General features: G+C 40.6%; 1 long non-coding RNA gene across 1 annotated transcript in view; it reads right to left on the bottom strand.

Annotated features, from left to right (window-relative positions):
* LOC146768795 (uncharacterized) overlaps nucleotides 1-14,621 on the bottom strand; it is a 182,867-nt gene that overhangs the window by 120,886 nt on the left and 47,360 nt on the right. The gene's annotated exons all lie outside the window — the stretch shown is intronic.

Here is a 14,621-nt window from a genome sequence, read left to right as displayed (position 1 = left end):
CTGTGCATGCCATCTGATACTGTTGATCAATATTTACATAAAATGTTTTCATTCAACATCACCAAAATATATTGGTTTTGGAAGTATCAAAGACATTGGCTCAACTAGATGGAACAATAGACTCAAATGCAGATTTTTTTAATGCAAATAAATATTCTTTATGTAAGTGTTCTCACAGGTAATGCATCATTCATTTCAATATTTATTTATTTCCAGCTAGTTCAAGTCTACAGCTGCTATTTGAACTGTCATACTGCTGCAGCATTCCAGTCATCAGCCATAACCTCACTGACTAAAGACTGAACAAATAGGACCTATCTCTGCCAAGTGGCCAAGTTTGCCTTTAGTCACAGGTAAGTAGAGTGTATCACTGAACACTCAAAAGGGAGTACCAAAGAGAGAAAACAGGATTTGGTACATGAGAAAATCTGTTTGTCTGCCTTCTTAGGGACCAGAGATAAGTTTGTTTTTTGATGAAATTATTCAAAGACAGTGCATGCGGATAGGGTCATTAAAAAGCTACTGAAAATCCAGAGAATGTTGAAGGATTTGTCTCCAAAAACCATGATTAGAGTAGGAAAGAAGCCCAGAGAGGATAGGGGAAGGGGCAAGAATTAAGTTGGAAAAGCGTGGTTAAACATGCTGCATGAGTCTGACAGCTTGAAAAAGATAAGCTGACTCTGGATCTGAGATGCAGCTGCCATCATCAAAGGCCTTGGTGAGAGAAGTTTTACAGAAATGTCAGGGATACAAGGAGAGACCAGAGATGGGATGAAGAAAAGATTTTAGAGTAATAACAAGCTTAGGGATGGAAGAAAAGGAAGGCCTGGAAAGGGGTTAGAATGGTAGGTGAGGGCTGTGGGTGGGTATCTTAAGTGTGGAATATGGGGAAATTCTCTCAGCTAGCAGAACACAAGAAAGGCATTTGAAAACACTGGGAAAAAACAGAAGCAAAATGGAGGAAAAAAAAAAGAAAAAGAGAAGTTTGTACTTGTGAACAGAAAGGAGTAGTAGAAAGATAAATGAAATTCCAGAGAGTACCTGTAGTGTCTTTTTTAAGTCTTCTCTTTGAGGAAATAAAATAAAATTTAATTGTGGAGAAGGAAATGGAGGCAATAGAACTTATATGGAGACAAGACAGTATTAATAGTCCAGGAAGAATAAGATTTTGGTTTTTTTAATTTTCCAACCAGTGCTATTTTGAGAAGACACATATTTTGTCTGGAGCAGGAGAGTTTAGGATTTTATGAAGTGTTTTGAACTCTCATCACTGAAGACAGCAACACCAGAGCAGGAATTTATGTCCATGTGGGACATAAGACAACCATAGGCACTTTCACTGCCACAGATACTTTTCCAAATGACTTTGACACATCTACAACCTCACTATGTGTAGAAATGATTTGTTAGAGAAAACAGAGAAGTATTTCAGTGCCTAGGAGATTTTGTAGTAAGCTCTCTATATTTGATACTGCTCTGCTCCCAGAAGATTCCTCAAGTGTTTTGAGAAAAGGTTTATGTCCTCTGTAATGTGAATTATCTCTGTGATACGGTCTTTGTGTTTGCAGAAGCCTGTCACAACAGTGTCTGAGCTAGTGGTACTCATAAAGGATTTGGAAGACTCCTTCCACTTATAGTTGGCCCTCAAAAAAAAAAAAAAAAAAGACTCCATGATTGCACAAAAAGACTCCATGATTGCACAAATCTATTTTCCTTCACAGAAGTGCCAATTACATGTTTTCTTTCAGCACCAGAGGCAGGTAAAACTTTCTAGATATCTGTACTAAAGAAAATATAATTTCCTCTTACTTCTATTGCTGCTTAAAAACAGCGGGTGAACTGCAGGCATTTTCCATCTGTTTGATTTCTTGAAGCTCAAGCAGCCATTAAATACCACTGGAAAGAAAAAAAAAAAAAAAGCCATACAAGATTGTTTCAGAACTTTATGTATCAGACTTTACCAGGAATATCTTCCGGAGCCCAAACCTTGCCTTGCAGCAAGAAGGAAGTGTCCTTTTTCTTATCATCCCCACCAAGCACCCTCAAAAATATCCCTTTTTTTCACTGTATCTGTCAAAGATTCTCTGATGCTTTTTAAGGGAAAGCATTCATTGCATTTACAATTCTAACAAACTCTATATGTGACTTATTCATCAAGCTAATTATTATTTGCAGTTCTCTATGATTCCTGAAGAATGTATAGCTGCCTAAGATACCAAAAAGAGCTCATAATTTTTGTTTAGATACAATTATCCCATTTGTTTATTTATATTTTTGTTTAACATAATTTCTTCCATTATGTTTAAAAATATAATTGCCCATATTTAGAGATAATTGTCTCATCTGTGTAGACAAATTTTTTTCTGCTCTTTCATTTCAATCCTGTTTAATATTTTTATCACTGATCTGGATGAGGACTTTGAGTGCACCCTCGGCAACTTCCCAGACTACAAGCTGAGTGGTAGCGTTGATCTGCTGGAGAGTAGGAAGGGTCTGCAGGGGAATCTGGACAGGCTGGATCAATGGGGTGAGGCCAATTGTGTGAGATTCAATAAGGTGAAGTGCCAGGTCCTACACTTAGGTCACAACAGTTCTATGCAGCTCTGCAGGCTGGGGAAAGAGTGGCTGGAGAGTGGCCCAGTGGAAAAGGATGTGGGGGTGTGAACATGAGTCAGCAGTGCCCAGGAAAGCAAAGGGCATCCTGCACCCTACCAGGAATGGTGTGACCAGCAGGATTAGGGCAGTGATTGTCCTGCTATTCTCAGCACTGGTGAGGCTGCACTTTGAATCCCATGTTCAGTTCTGGGTCCCTCATTTCAAGGAAGACATTGAGGTGCTGGAGTATGTCCAGAGACAACAGGGCTGGTGGGGGATCTGGAGACTAAACAGTATGAGGAGCAGCTGAAGGAGCTGGGTGGTCAGCCTGGAGAAAAAGAGTATATGGGGAGACCTTATCCTTCTCTACAACTTCCCAAAAGGAAGCTGTAGCCAGGTGGGGGTCAGCCTCTTCTCCCAGGTAACCAGTGAGAGGATGAGAGAAAATGGCCTCAAGCTGTACCAGGGAAAGTTCAGGTTGGACATCGGGAAGAATTTCTGCACTGAAAGGGTTGCCAAGCATTGGAATTGGAAAGCGTTCTCTCTTTTTCTTTTTCATGTTCAGGGACATGGTGGAGTCAACACCCCTAGAGGAGTTCAAGAAACAGCTGGATGTAGCAGTTAGTTCTATGGTTTTGTTGACATGGTGGTGTTCAGTCAAAGGTTGGACTTGATGATCTTGGAGGCCTTTCCCAACCTTAATGACTCTAGGATGCTATGATTTTATGATTTCAGATACCAGAAATCAAATGTCAAGTTCAGATGCTGAGTTAGTGTGAACTGCAATCACATCAATCACCCATGATGCACAATGCTGACAGGAGAGATGGGATTTGTCTGACCTGGTCACGGTCAGTGTCTTTTATAATCAGCTCAGAGAAAGAGCCACTTAGGTGTGATTCACATCATCCCGAAGGAGCACTCTGAAATAAACCAGATGACTCATGTCCCAGAAATGCTTATTTCTCACCAAAGATTTTGATGGGAGCTGTGGAGGGCTTCCTTAGATTAACTGCATTTCTGAGATTAAAAGTAAGGTAGATCTAAAGTAAGAATCTCATCAGATCTGTCTCTGCTGCTGTCTACTCACTCTGAAGAGAAAGATATGACATGCACACAAGCAGTTTTATTAACAGTGAAAAAATTATGTTCACCAGAAAATAATACATTCTTAAATGAATAAAATGAGATTTTCTAGAAAATTAAGCATTTTAATTACATATTTTCATTATGCTTTTGGTGATTGGTTTTCAAACTACAGCATTTACTTTGGAGTCATAAGTGCTCAAGGGTCAAACTATCCTACTGACTGCTAACAGCTATTGAGTAGAACTTGAAAAAAACTGAATAATGTCATTTTTTTACTCTAGAAGTCCTTTTGCAACATAACAGGTGTAAACAATGAAAGCAGTACAGGAATGGACAAAAGCAGGATGCTGCTGGCTGATTACTGGCTTCAATCAGAGGAAAATTGTTGAGAAAAACACTAAACAAAGGAGGAAAACAGGGTGTGGCACAGGCACTCCCTCCTAGCTGGGAATGTGCTAAAAAAATACACTGTGCACCAGAAAAATACCTGAGTAGTAAGGAAATTAGGTTAAAGCAAAGGAAGGCAGTGAATTTGAACAGTAATTGGGAAGGTTTTCTTTTCACAGTTATAAGCTGGTGGAAAGTATATTCCTCATTATCAGCTGATGGATCTAACAGCTTCTACCACAGTAGCAAGGGAAAAAACATAAAAGACTGTTATACTATTTCTTCCTACCAGTTACCCAGGGACACTGAAATGATATGGAAAATTCAAAGTATTTTTAGAAAATGGGTTATATGTCATCATTCATAAAAACTATACCCTGCTTCAGTGAAGTAAACAGCTAGCAGATGTAGAAGAATTAAAAGAACACTTCACTTCCTATTTAAAACACTGTAGGACATGTTCTATCCAACTCTTACTATTATCCAATGTACTTTTAGAGATAATAACAGAAGAGCTCTTTACAAAATGTGATGGGCTTTTGACTGAACTTTGTAGGAAATTCATAATTTGACCATTGCTATACAAGGTTGTGAAAGCATTCTCTGTTTTTCTTCCTGAAAACTGGCACTGCAACAGGAAGTAAAAATATATCTATTATGAAGTACATGTTCAATAGTAGCAGGACCAAATTATTGAATGTCTGTATCTGCTAAATATTACACTGTTTTAGCATCAAGTACAAAATTATACCATGTTTATTTTTCTTCCCCAGAAATTCTAGCCCCATACCTACCTGATCTGATGGCTAGCAGTCAAACCCAGAATAATGTTACTGTCAGATCACAAGATATTGATCTCTTGGGACCTTTTTGAGTGTGTCCATTTGACATTTATTGGGGCATCTCCAACAGCACCCATGGCAGTCAGGTCTTGGATTCCTCTCAGTGTGTCATAACAGCTGCCTCACTAGTAGGAGAGGGAAAACTGGCCAGAACTGAGCTGTACCTGAACTATTCACTGGGGATGCAGTAATCAGCACAGGACATGTATACATTCACATATATACATTCTTTTTCTTCACTGTTACAGATGACACGGCTTGGAAAGGACATTCACAAGTTTCTGAAGGAAATAGCCCACTCTGAAACACACAGATATAATATGCATGGTGTGTCCAGTATCAGCATGCATAAATTACAGTGTGATCACTGATTTTCCAAATGCAAGATAGAAAGTGCTTCTCAGGATTACAGTAGTCATAGCTTCTCTCAGAGAACACTGAACACTGAATGTGATTTGTTGACTTTATACTGCTGGGTGTGCCAAACTTCTGGAGTTAGAATCCTTAGTGGTGTCAATTCAGGACAAAGAAGATACAATAGGGTTTTGCATAACTCATCACAGCAATTGTCACAGCAGGCTTTCTAGTACTGCACTGCTGTGCCACAGCTGAAGAGCAAGATAGCAGTGCCAGCTTCCATCTAGAGATGACCAGATGCTTCCTGACCACAATGAGGCAATTGAAATAAGTGTCCTGTCCCTTAAGAGCCTATACCACTTCCTAACATATGGTCAGGAAGGACATTGGCAGTCACAGATTACTAGCCTGCTGCAAGTCATTAATTTAGCCTCACATTCACAGGCCCTGTCTCTCAGAGAAACTTCAATCACCCCAAATCTTCTAGAGGACAACAGGACAGAACAAAAACAATCCATGAGGTTTTTTATATCATTGTCCTCCAAATGAGGAGTCAATGAAGAAAAGCACTGCGTTGGACCTCATACCAGTTAGGGTTTTGTTGGGAATGTGAGGGTTAAAGAAAGTCTTGCCTGCAGTAGACATGAGATGGTGGAGTTCAGGGCATATCATGAAGTTCAACAAGGAGAATTGCAAACCTGTTATTTTTCAGCCTATACCTGAGGAGCAATCCCATGTACCACTATATGCTGGGGACTGCTCAAATGGAAAGAAGACTGACAGAAAAGAGGTGTCCAGTGCCAGGACCAGAGGCAATGAGCACAAACTGAAACACAGGAGTTTCCTCTCCAGATCAGGAAACATTTTTTCACTGTGAGGGTGGCTGGGCATTGGCATGAGTTGCTCAGAGAAAGCTGTCAAGTCTCCCACTTTGGTGATATTCAAAACCAGTCTGGACATGGTCCTGGGCAACCAGCTGGAGGTGGTCCTGCTTGAGCAGGGGGTTGGTCAAGATGACTCTATAGAGATCCCTTTCAGCCTCGTCCTTTCTGGGATAACCATCTGGAGGACTATGTGCTACTGTTCTTAACTGGTCAGGAAGTATACACAAAATCATCCACATACTTGGGTCTGAGCATAAGGCTTATGATATCCTGTGACTCTTTCCTGATATTAGTGCATTAGCTGAAACAAAACTGCAAATGGCATTGCTCAGAACAATGTCACTGACACTGAAAATTGTCATAGTCAGTTGGCATTGTCTTTGAGATGGACTGGGTATCTAATATGAACCTGCCAGGTGTGCCTCTCTCTTTCTTTGAAATTCTCTGCAGAGTTGAGCAGTGAGATGTGTCTGCAAGTGCCCTTGTTGCAAAACAAGGAATTAATTTACCAGTTCCCACGGGCAGGCAGGTGTTCAGCCATCTCCAGGAAAGCCAGGCTCCATCATTTGTGACAGTGACTTGGGAAGACAAACACCAAAACTCCAAATGGCTCTGCCTTCCTCCATTTTCCCCATGTCTGTGTGCAGAGCATGATGTCATATATTGTGGGATATTCCATGTGTCAGCTGGGGGTTGTTTCCTCTCCCAGTCCTTATGCACCCACAGCCTGCTCACTGGTGGGGTGGGGTGACAGGGAGAAAAGGCCTTTACTCTGTGCAAGTGCAGACAAAACATCCTTATTTTAAAACATCCGTATTGTCTGCACTGTTTCCAGCACAAATCCAAATGTAGCTCCCCTACTGGCTACTGTGAAGAAAAGGAAGTCTATTCCAGTCGAAACCAGAACTTGTGGAAATAAAGATGGGCTCTCTGATCCCAACCAAAAGCTCTAAGTCTTTAAAAGAGTTAGAGGTGAAGATCACAGAAGCACACAATCAATTCTGTTGGAAAAGACCTTTGAGGACATCAAGTCCAAGCTTTGACTGGATACCACATTGTCAACTATACAGTGGCACTGAGTGCCATGTCAGTCTTTCCTTAAAAACATCCCAGTCCCTGGGCAGTACATTCCAATATATGACAACCCTTTCTGTGAAGAAATCCCTCCTAATGCAAACCCTGAATCTCCCCTGGTGCAGCATGGGTATACGTCCTCTTATCCTTTAATTTGCCTAGGAGAAGAGGTTGCCCCCCAGATGACTACGACCTCCTTTCAAGCAGTTGTAGAGAGTGACAAGGTCACCCCTGAGCCTGCTTTTCTCCAGGCTGAACACCCTCAGCTCCTCCACATAGCATTTACCCTCTAGACCCCTTCACCAGCTTTGTTGCCCTTCCCCGAACAAAGATGTGCCCCTGCATAAATCTTCTGGGACTGCATCTGGATTATCATATTTGACAAATGGATTTCAAATTCTTATGGTTTAGCATTACAGAAAACATTGCTTTAGAGAGATACAAGTGCACCTAAAATGCAATGAAAGTGTGTAACTAATTTTTCAACATCTGAGATTCACCACTCAAAGAATTGTGTAGACTCATGGTCAATGTAGATGAATATCAACTTCTAACAGGAATAGATTATATGAAAAGTTTTTGAGAAGGCATATCCCTGAGCAGTTTAGTTTAGAATCAATCAAGTAATTTAGACAAATAAATTATTTGACATGAGTCCAGCTTTACTGATTTAACTCCTTATTCCAACTGAGGTTTACTGAAAAGCTTAAGTGATATTCCTCTGTCATTCCAGACTGGTTAGTTCAATAAGAGTCAGCAAATAGAATGCTATTTTCTATCTCTGTCAAAAGTAGCTCCTGCCCAGTAAGCACTGGCTCAGTAACCTCAAAGGCACATTTGGCTTAAGGAATGGAAGAAACAAAAATCACAAAGTACAGGAGATAAATCTCTGCAAATGCTTCTAACATCTGAATCGACTAAGAGAAGTTAAATAACAGGAAGGTATTATAAATCTTCCCCCACTTCAACAAATCTAATAATCTGTACACATTAAGATAGCATTTAATAAATGGTGCCCCAGAAAAAGTAAAAAAATCTACTTGCTGGCAAATGCTCTGCCAACAGCAGAGTGAAGCCAAGATTACAGTGATCTTTTAACACAGCTAACAAAAAATCAATAGCTTTTTATTTTTATTAAATTACTATCAGTGCAGAGAATGACTGAAGTATGCTTTCCATTTACTCCATAAAATCATATCTGCAAGGAGCTTGCAAATAATTGGATACAGAACCCTGCTGATGGAGAGGTTCAGATATCTTTATTGTTAGAGGGGAAGCTTAATGTACTGCCTTCCAGTGGCCCTTCAACACAGAAGGAAAAAAAATCTGAGGACTCAACAATTGACTACTGCCTCAAAAATTAATAAAAAGCACCACACATAGGCAGCAGTTGTAACTATGAATTGAACTGTGCTCTCAGAGGTTTTGTTCTCTTAGAAAACCTATCAGAATTTCTATTATTAAACAAAGTACATGCAGCCTCAACAGGGGAAGTGGAGAGGGAGAAGAGTTGTCATGATAATGAATATAAAACATGCTTTATTCTAAATGCTACGCTCTTGAAGTTCGAATGATCAGACATCATTAAACGTGCCCTGAAAAAGCATAGATCAATAAGACATAAATTTCCATTTTTATCGGATATTTCCACTTGTACTATACCACACACACTTCTGCTGGTCCTTTTCACATTTGCCTGCTAAGGAACACTCAGAGGGTAAGACAGACTGAAGGACTGCTGAAGAATTTCCTACAAAAGTATCCTACAAATGCACATGTCTACCCATGGTGAGGGAAAGTCTTTTCCAAACACAGACTATTTCAGTGATTTTTCAACCTGCCCAAAGACTGCAGCTCTGTACATTTCCTGGAACTGGCATTACTGTGTGTGCTCTGAATTTACACATTCCTCCACATTTTTTCACACACCTCCAGGGATCCACAGAGCCCAGGTAAAAGAAATCACTGCCTGTACACAGCCTCATAGGAGATGTGCTTCTGCCCTAGGTGCATTAGGGGTCACTGACCCAGGAAAGCATCCCATTCACTGGGCACATTGGAGCTGCACGGTGGGTAGCAGGCAAGAGCAGCACTGCCCAGCCTCCTGCAGCTCCCTCACACTAAACACACCAGCCAAGAGTGATAATGGATGCAAGGCAGTGCAAGGCAGCTGGGATTAATCCCTCCTCAGACTCCAGCTATTCACACTCCGGAGAATGAGATGACGCGGGGTGCACATCATACTCAGAATTTAAGGGACCTTTTTCCACCTCAAGCATCCTCCAGTAAGAGGGAGCTGGGAGGAAAGCTGTTCAAAAACAACCAAGCAAAAGGCAATTTTGGAAAAATAATAATCTCAGGACAGTTTTTCCCTGACCTCAATGCTGACCTGAATATAAAACTCATTTCTTTTTCATAGACAAAACATCTCAAAAATCCATTACGTGTCTCAGAAAAGTAGTAGTAGGCAGAGGCAAAAGCCAGGTGAGACAAAATTTATTCAGAAGTAAAGAAATATCATTTTCAATCACATTTGGAAAACAATGGAACTGTGGTTTTAATAATCTCAAGGTACTATACCCAACATGCTTCCTATTCACTCACAATTCCATAGAACTCTATCTGAGGAAATACACTATGATTTAGAAAGCTATGAAAAAATTAAGTGACTTGAAAGAAATCATTACCGACTGAGAGTGTTTAGAAAGCCTGCATCACATTAATCAGATGCATCATCATAGAAAATTGTATACTGTTTTTTCTATGTTATGGTACTATTATATCACTAAAGAAATCATAATAAACAAAATGATTCATCACAATTGTGCCAGAAGTCTACAAAATTTTCAGGATTAAGCAAAATTTCCAGGATTAAGCAATGCTACTGGAAATAATTTCTATTTTGTTTCTTCTGTCATTATACTTGAAATATCTCCCAATATTCCTTTAAGATTTTTACTTTCTCATGCTCATCTTCATCTTTCTATGGGAAACATCATAGAATCATAGAAGAATTAAGGGTGGAAAATATCTTTAAGACCATTGAATCCACCTGATAACCCAGCACAACCTTGTTCACCACTAAACTATGTTCTTAAACACCACATCCATGTGCCTTTTGATCACTTACAGGTATGGAGATTCTACCACTTTGCTAGGCAACCTAGTTTAATACCTGTGAAAAAGCTTTTCCCATATCCAGTCTAAACCTCACCCTGGTGCAACTTGAGACCATTTCCTCTCATTCTGTCATCACACCATTCAGCATGTCTAAATACCAAAGTATTGAAATATCCCCAGTTAGAGGGTACACAGCATAACTGAAAAGTAATTTCTGTGACATAAAGCAATCCCTAATCACATAGTATTTTATTTAATCTGGATAAGAAAGGCTAACACAAGGAGATAGATTTATTAATCTTGTAACATAAAGCTTTGCTATGCAGTCAAAAAGAAAGCATAAAAACAAAAACCAGAGATAGCCTTAGACCTTGTCTGTAGATGGAAAAATCATCCAAATTCTTTCCACAGAGATATTTTAAACTACATTAGCACAAACTCGGAGAAACCACTATTATATTTAAAGACAACCAAACTGAGGGTGCAGGAGAACAATGCATGATTAACTGAAAACAAGCTGGTGTTTCATAAACACAGAGGTTGATGTCAGAGCTTTGCTTTTGTTTCCTTTTAGTTTCTATGGACATGGCACAGTTCAGGGGTGGCTTGGCTGCATGTTCTTGTGAGGAGACCTCAGGCAGGGAAGGAGAGCACTGAAGAAGGTGGTGAGCTAAGAGCAGCCCTTCAAGGCCATACCAGACCCCAGTGGCACCATGGGAGCAGGGATCTGGCACCGAGTGACACATTTCAGTGTCATTCAGTGAATGCCACCCTGGGCCTGGGACCTGCCCAATCCCAGTGTCCCCCATGCCCCAGTCCCACCTGCCCACCCTGCCCTGCCACATTCAGAGCCCTGGCAGAGCTGCTATCATGGGGATAGGTGTCACCTGTGGAGTGGGAAATTCGAGGAATTTTTTACAGCTGAAAAAAAGGCTGGGCTAACATCTCCATTGCTAGTCTGTTTTCCAGTGTAATTAAATTAATTAATTATTTAAATCTTCTGCCCTGACTTCTTGAAAATGATGCAATCTGTTCCATAGCAAAGTTTGATGTTTATGAAATTCTGTCCTCTAGAGAAAATAATAGCCAAAGCCATGCTAACATCTGCTAAGGAAAGAATAATCTAGGAATGGTATGTTTTCACAGAATGGAATGGAAGACACCTTTAAGGAGACAACCAGCTCACCATGTGGTGGGGAGATTACATCAAAGCACACAGAATTTCACTACAGAGACTGCTCTCCCTGATGCTCTGCAGTCTGTAGTGGGCTGACCCTGGCTGGGTGTCAGGCACTCACCAAAGCAAATCTATCACTCCCCTCCATGTGGACAGGAGAGAGAAAATATAACCCAGGGTTCATGGGCTGAGATAAGGTATGAGAGAATCACTCACCAAATAGCATCATGGGCAAAACAGACTCAGCTTGGAGATGTTAACTGATTTTATTACTAACAAAATCAGAACAGGATAATGAGAAGTAAAATAAATCTTAAAAACACCTTTCCCTCGCCCCTACATCCTTCCCAAGCTTTACCTCCTCCCCACTAGTGGCACAGGGAGACAGGGAATGGGGTTATGGTCAGTTCATCACATCTTTTTCTGTCACTGCTCAGGGACACTGCGGGGTCCCTCCCATGGGAAACGGTTCTTCACAATCTGCTCCAGCATAGCTCACTCTTCCACAGGGTGCAGTACTTCAGGCACATCCTGCTCCAGTGTGGGCCTGCCACAAGGTCACAAATCCTACCAGAAAACCTGCTCCAGCATGGACTCCTCTCTCCATAGGTGTGCAGGTTGCTGCCAGAACCCTGTTCCAGCAAGGGCTTCCCATGGTTTCACAACCTCCTCTCAGGCATCCACCTGCTCTGGTGTGGGGCTCCATGTGAGCTCTTGGCTCTCTTCACCACTGCATGATACACCTTCAGGGGTGTTTAATCCTCTTGGGTTCTACCTTCGTGCTGGGCTGGGCTGAAAGCACACACAGAATCCATTCACTTAATGGAAGGTGAACATGCAGCTGGTCACTTAATGGAAGGTGAACATGCAGCAACTCACACCTGTGCCTGCACACTACAAAATCCAGGCCATTACTTGCCTGGAGAGCAACAGCCTGAAGAATCAGTATGGGTCTCACTGATAAGTATCTCACTTATCAGTGAGATGTGACCCATACCTACTTGGACAAAAATGTTCAAAGTGAGTGGTCAAGAACTGGAACAGACTTTCCAAGAAGATTTCTCCATCCTCAGAGAGTTTCAGTAGCTGGATGGAGAAGGTTTGGAGCTCACTGCTCTAAATCAAGAAAGTGACTTTGCTTTGAGCAGGGGATCAGACCACATGGGCTCCAGAGCTTTCTTTCCTCCTGAATTATTTCCTGATTGAACACAGAAATTGACTGGTGAAGTCACAGGTTCTTTGTACACCAGTAAACCACAGTTGTAAGGAATACTTCTGCGAAGCTGAACTAAATCATCTCAATCATAACACCAGCCCCAGTTAGCAGTCTGCCAACCTGTCCATGGGCAGGGGAGACAACACACACACAGCTTGTGTGTAACTACCTTTTCAAGGCTGCTGAAAGTGTGGTCAGAAATGTTTGCATGCCAGTGGGAACTGATGTCAGAAAAAGGTCCCAGGCACATTTCACCATTTCACCATTTTCACTGGTTTTTAGAGCACATCTAATGCAGGAGTTACACATGTATTGTAAATTCTTCCAAGACCTTGAAGTGCTGCAGGTTTTATCTACAATAATAGATATTTTTTGAGTTTATCACAAGACACTACAGGCCATAGGTTCATTACTGCTTTTGTTCTTTGAGCAAACACCACAGACCCAACTGCTATTCTAGAAAAGCACAAGTTTCCCCTAAGTCCTGTAATGTACCTGCCAGTCCAGTGAGGATCCAGCTGGATCTCATCCTTGGTTCTATGGAGAATTGATTTAAAAGACAAATGAATGAGAAGCAGAAGGACACAAGAATATTGAAAGTGAGATTCAACAATGTGCAAGAGTCAACTATGAAGCAAGAATTTTTCAGATGGGTAGATTACTCTTTGGCTGTTTGGTTATGAAGCAAAAAATATATCTTTGCCAACATAAAGCTGTAGTGTGGCATTAGAATAGAGCAATAATTTTGCTGGATCTAGTTATTATATACAAAAGAAATGTTTTACTAGCCCATCCACAAACCTAATGAAGTTCTCCTGTGCTCTTCTGCAAAAAAAAAAATTAAAAAAAGGAGACTTTTAAGCTCAAGAGATACCTTTACTGAGGTAAAAAACCAAAAAAAGACAGCTTTCTGCTCCAAGGAGAGAAGAGCTATTCCAGTTTCCTTGAGCAGAAAACAGTAGCTATTCTGGCTGAGAAGCAGAAATATTCATGGCATTATTCTGCAGATTGGCACTGTCAATAACTTATATACTTGCAAAGCAACTGATTGCAAAACAGATTTGGCTCTGATGAAAACAAACAAACAAATGCAAATTCTCAAAGTCAGAGTTAAAAGTTCTATTCAAGTCTGCAAAATATTCCATTAAACCACAAAAGCAAATGTTTCAGTTCTAAGCACTTGATAAGAAAATTAAGGAAAGATGGACTAAATTTTAAAAGCTGCTACTTTTATTCCCTAACTCTGGCCCAGGCTTTCTCCAAAATGCCTCAGCTCTGATTTGCTATTCCACCAAGGAACCTTCATTTAATTCATCTCTGCAGGAATTATTTTGGCTTTGTTTCACCAAGCAGTGCTCAGAACACGATGCTTGTTCTTGACAGTTGAGAGGACTTGCTTTGAGCCCCCCTTTTTAATAAAATTCCACCTTGCTTAATTAATGAATGATCCAATGCAGCAGCAGTTAATCCCTTTCAGGTGTCTAATCCACCAAATGAGAGAGACATCCTTCTTCAAGCTCTGATTTTTTGAACCAAAGCTTGTTTGGTTCACTTCTACAGGGCACTAAGTCTCTTTCTAGAAGAAATGAAAGCTAGACACCCCATTCTTTCACATAATGTGATTGAGTGGATCACCCAGTTCAACAGAAATTTAGTTCTCACATAACTGGAAAAAAAAACCATTTTTGAAGTTGCATAACATTCTGCATGAAAAAAGAGAACTCCTTACCTACTACCAGGATAGTAATATCTACCACTGTGATACTGCTAAAGCTGTTCCTTTGGCCCATTTTTAGATTTTCAGATTCTACTATAGAATTATAGAGTCCATGGTTTGGTTAGGTCATTCAGCTAAGGATAATTTATCTTTGAAGTTTAAA

The sequence above is a fragment of the Lonchura striata genome, chromosome 1 (genome assembly GCF_050655825.1).
Source record: "Lonchura striata isolate lonStrDom1 chromosome 1, ASM5065582v1, whole genome shotgun sequence".
Taxonomy (NCBI): domain Eukaryota; kingdom Metazoa; phylum Chordata; class Aves; order Passeriformes; family Estrildidae; genus Lonchura; species Lonchura striata.
This window is presented reverse-complemented; position numbering and strand designations above follow the sequence as displayed.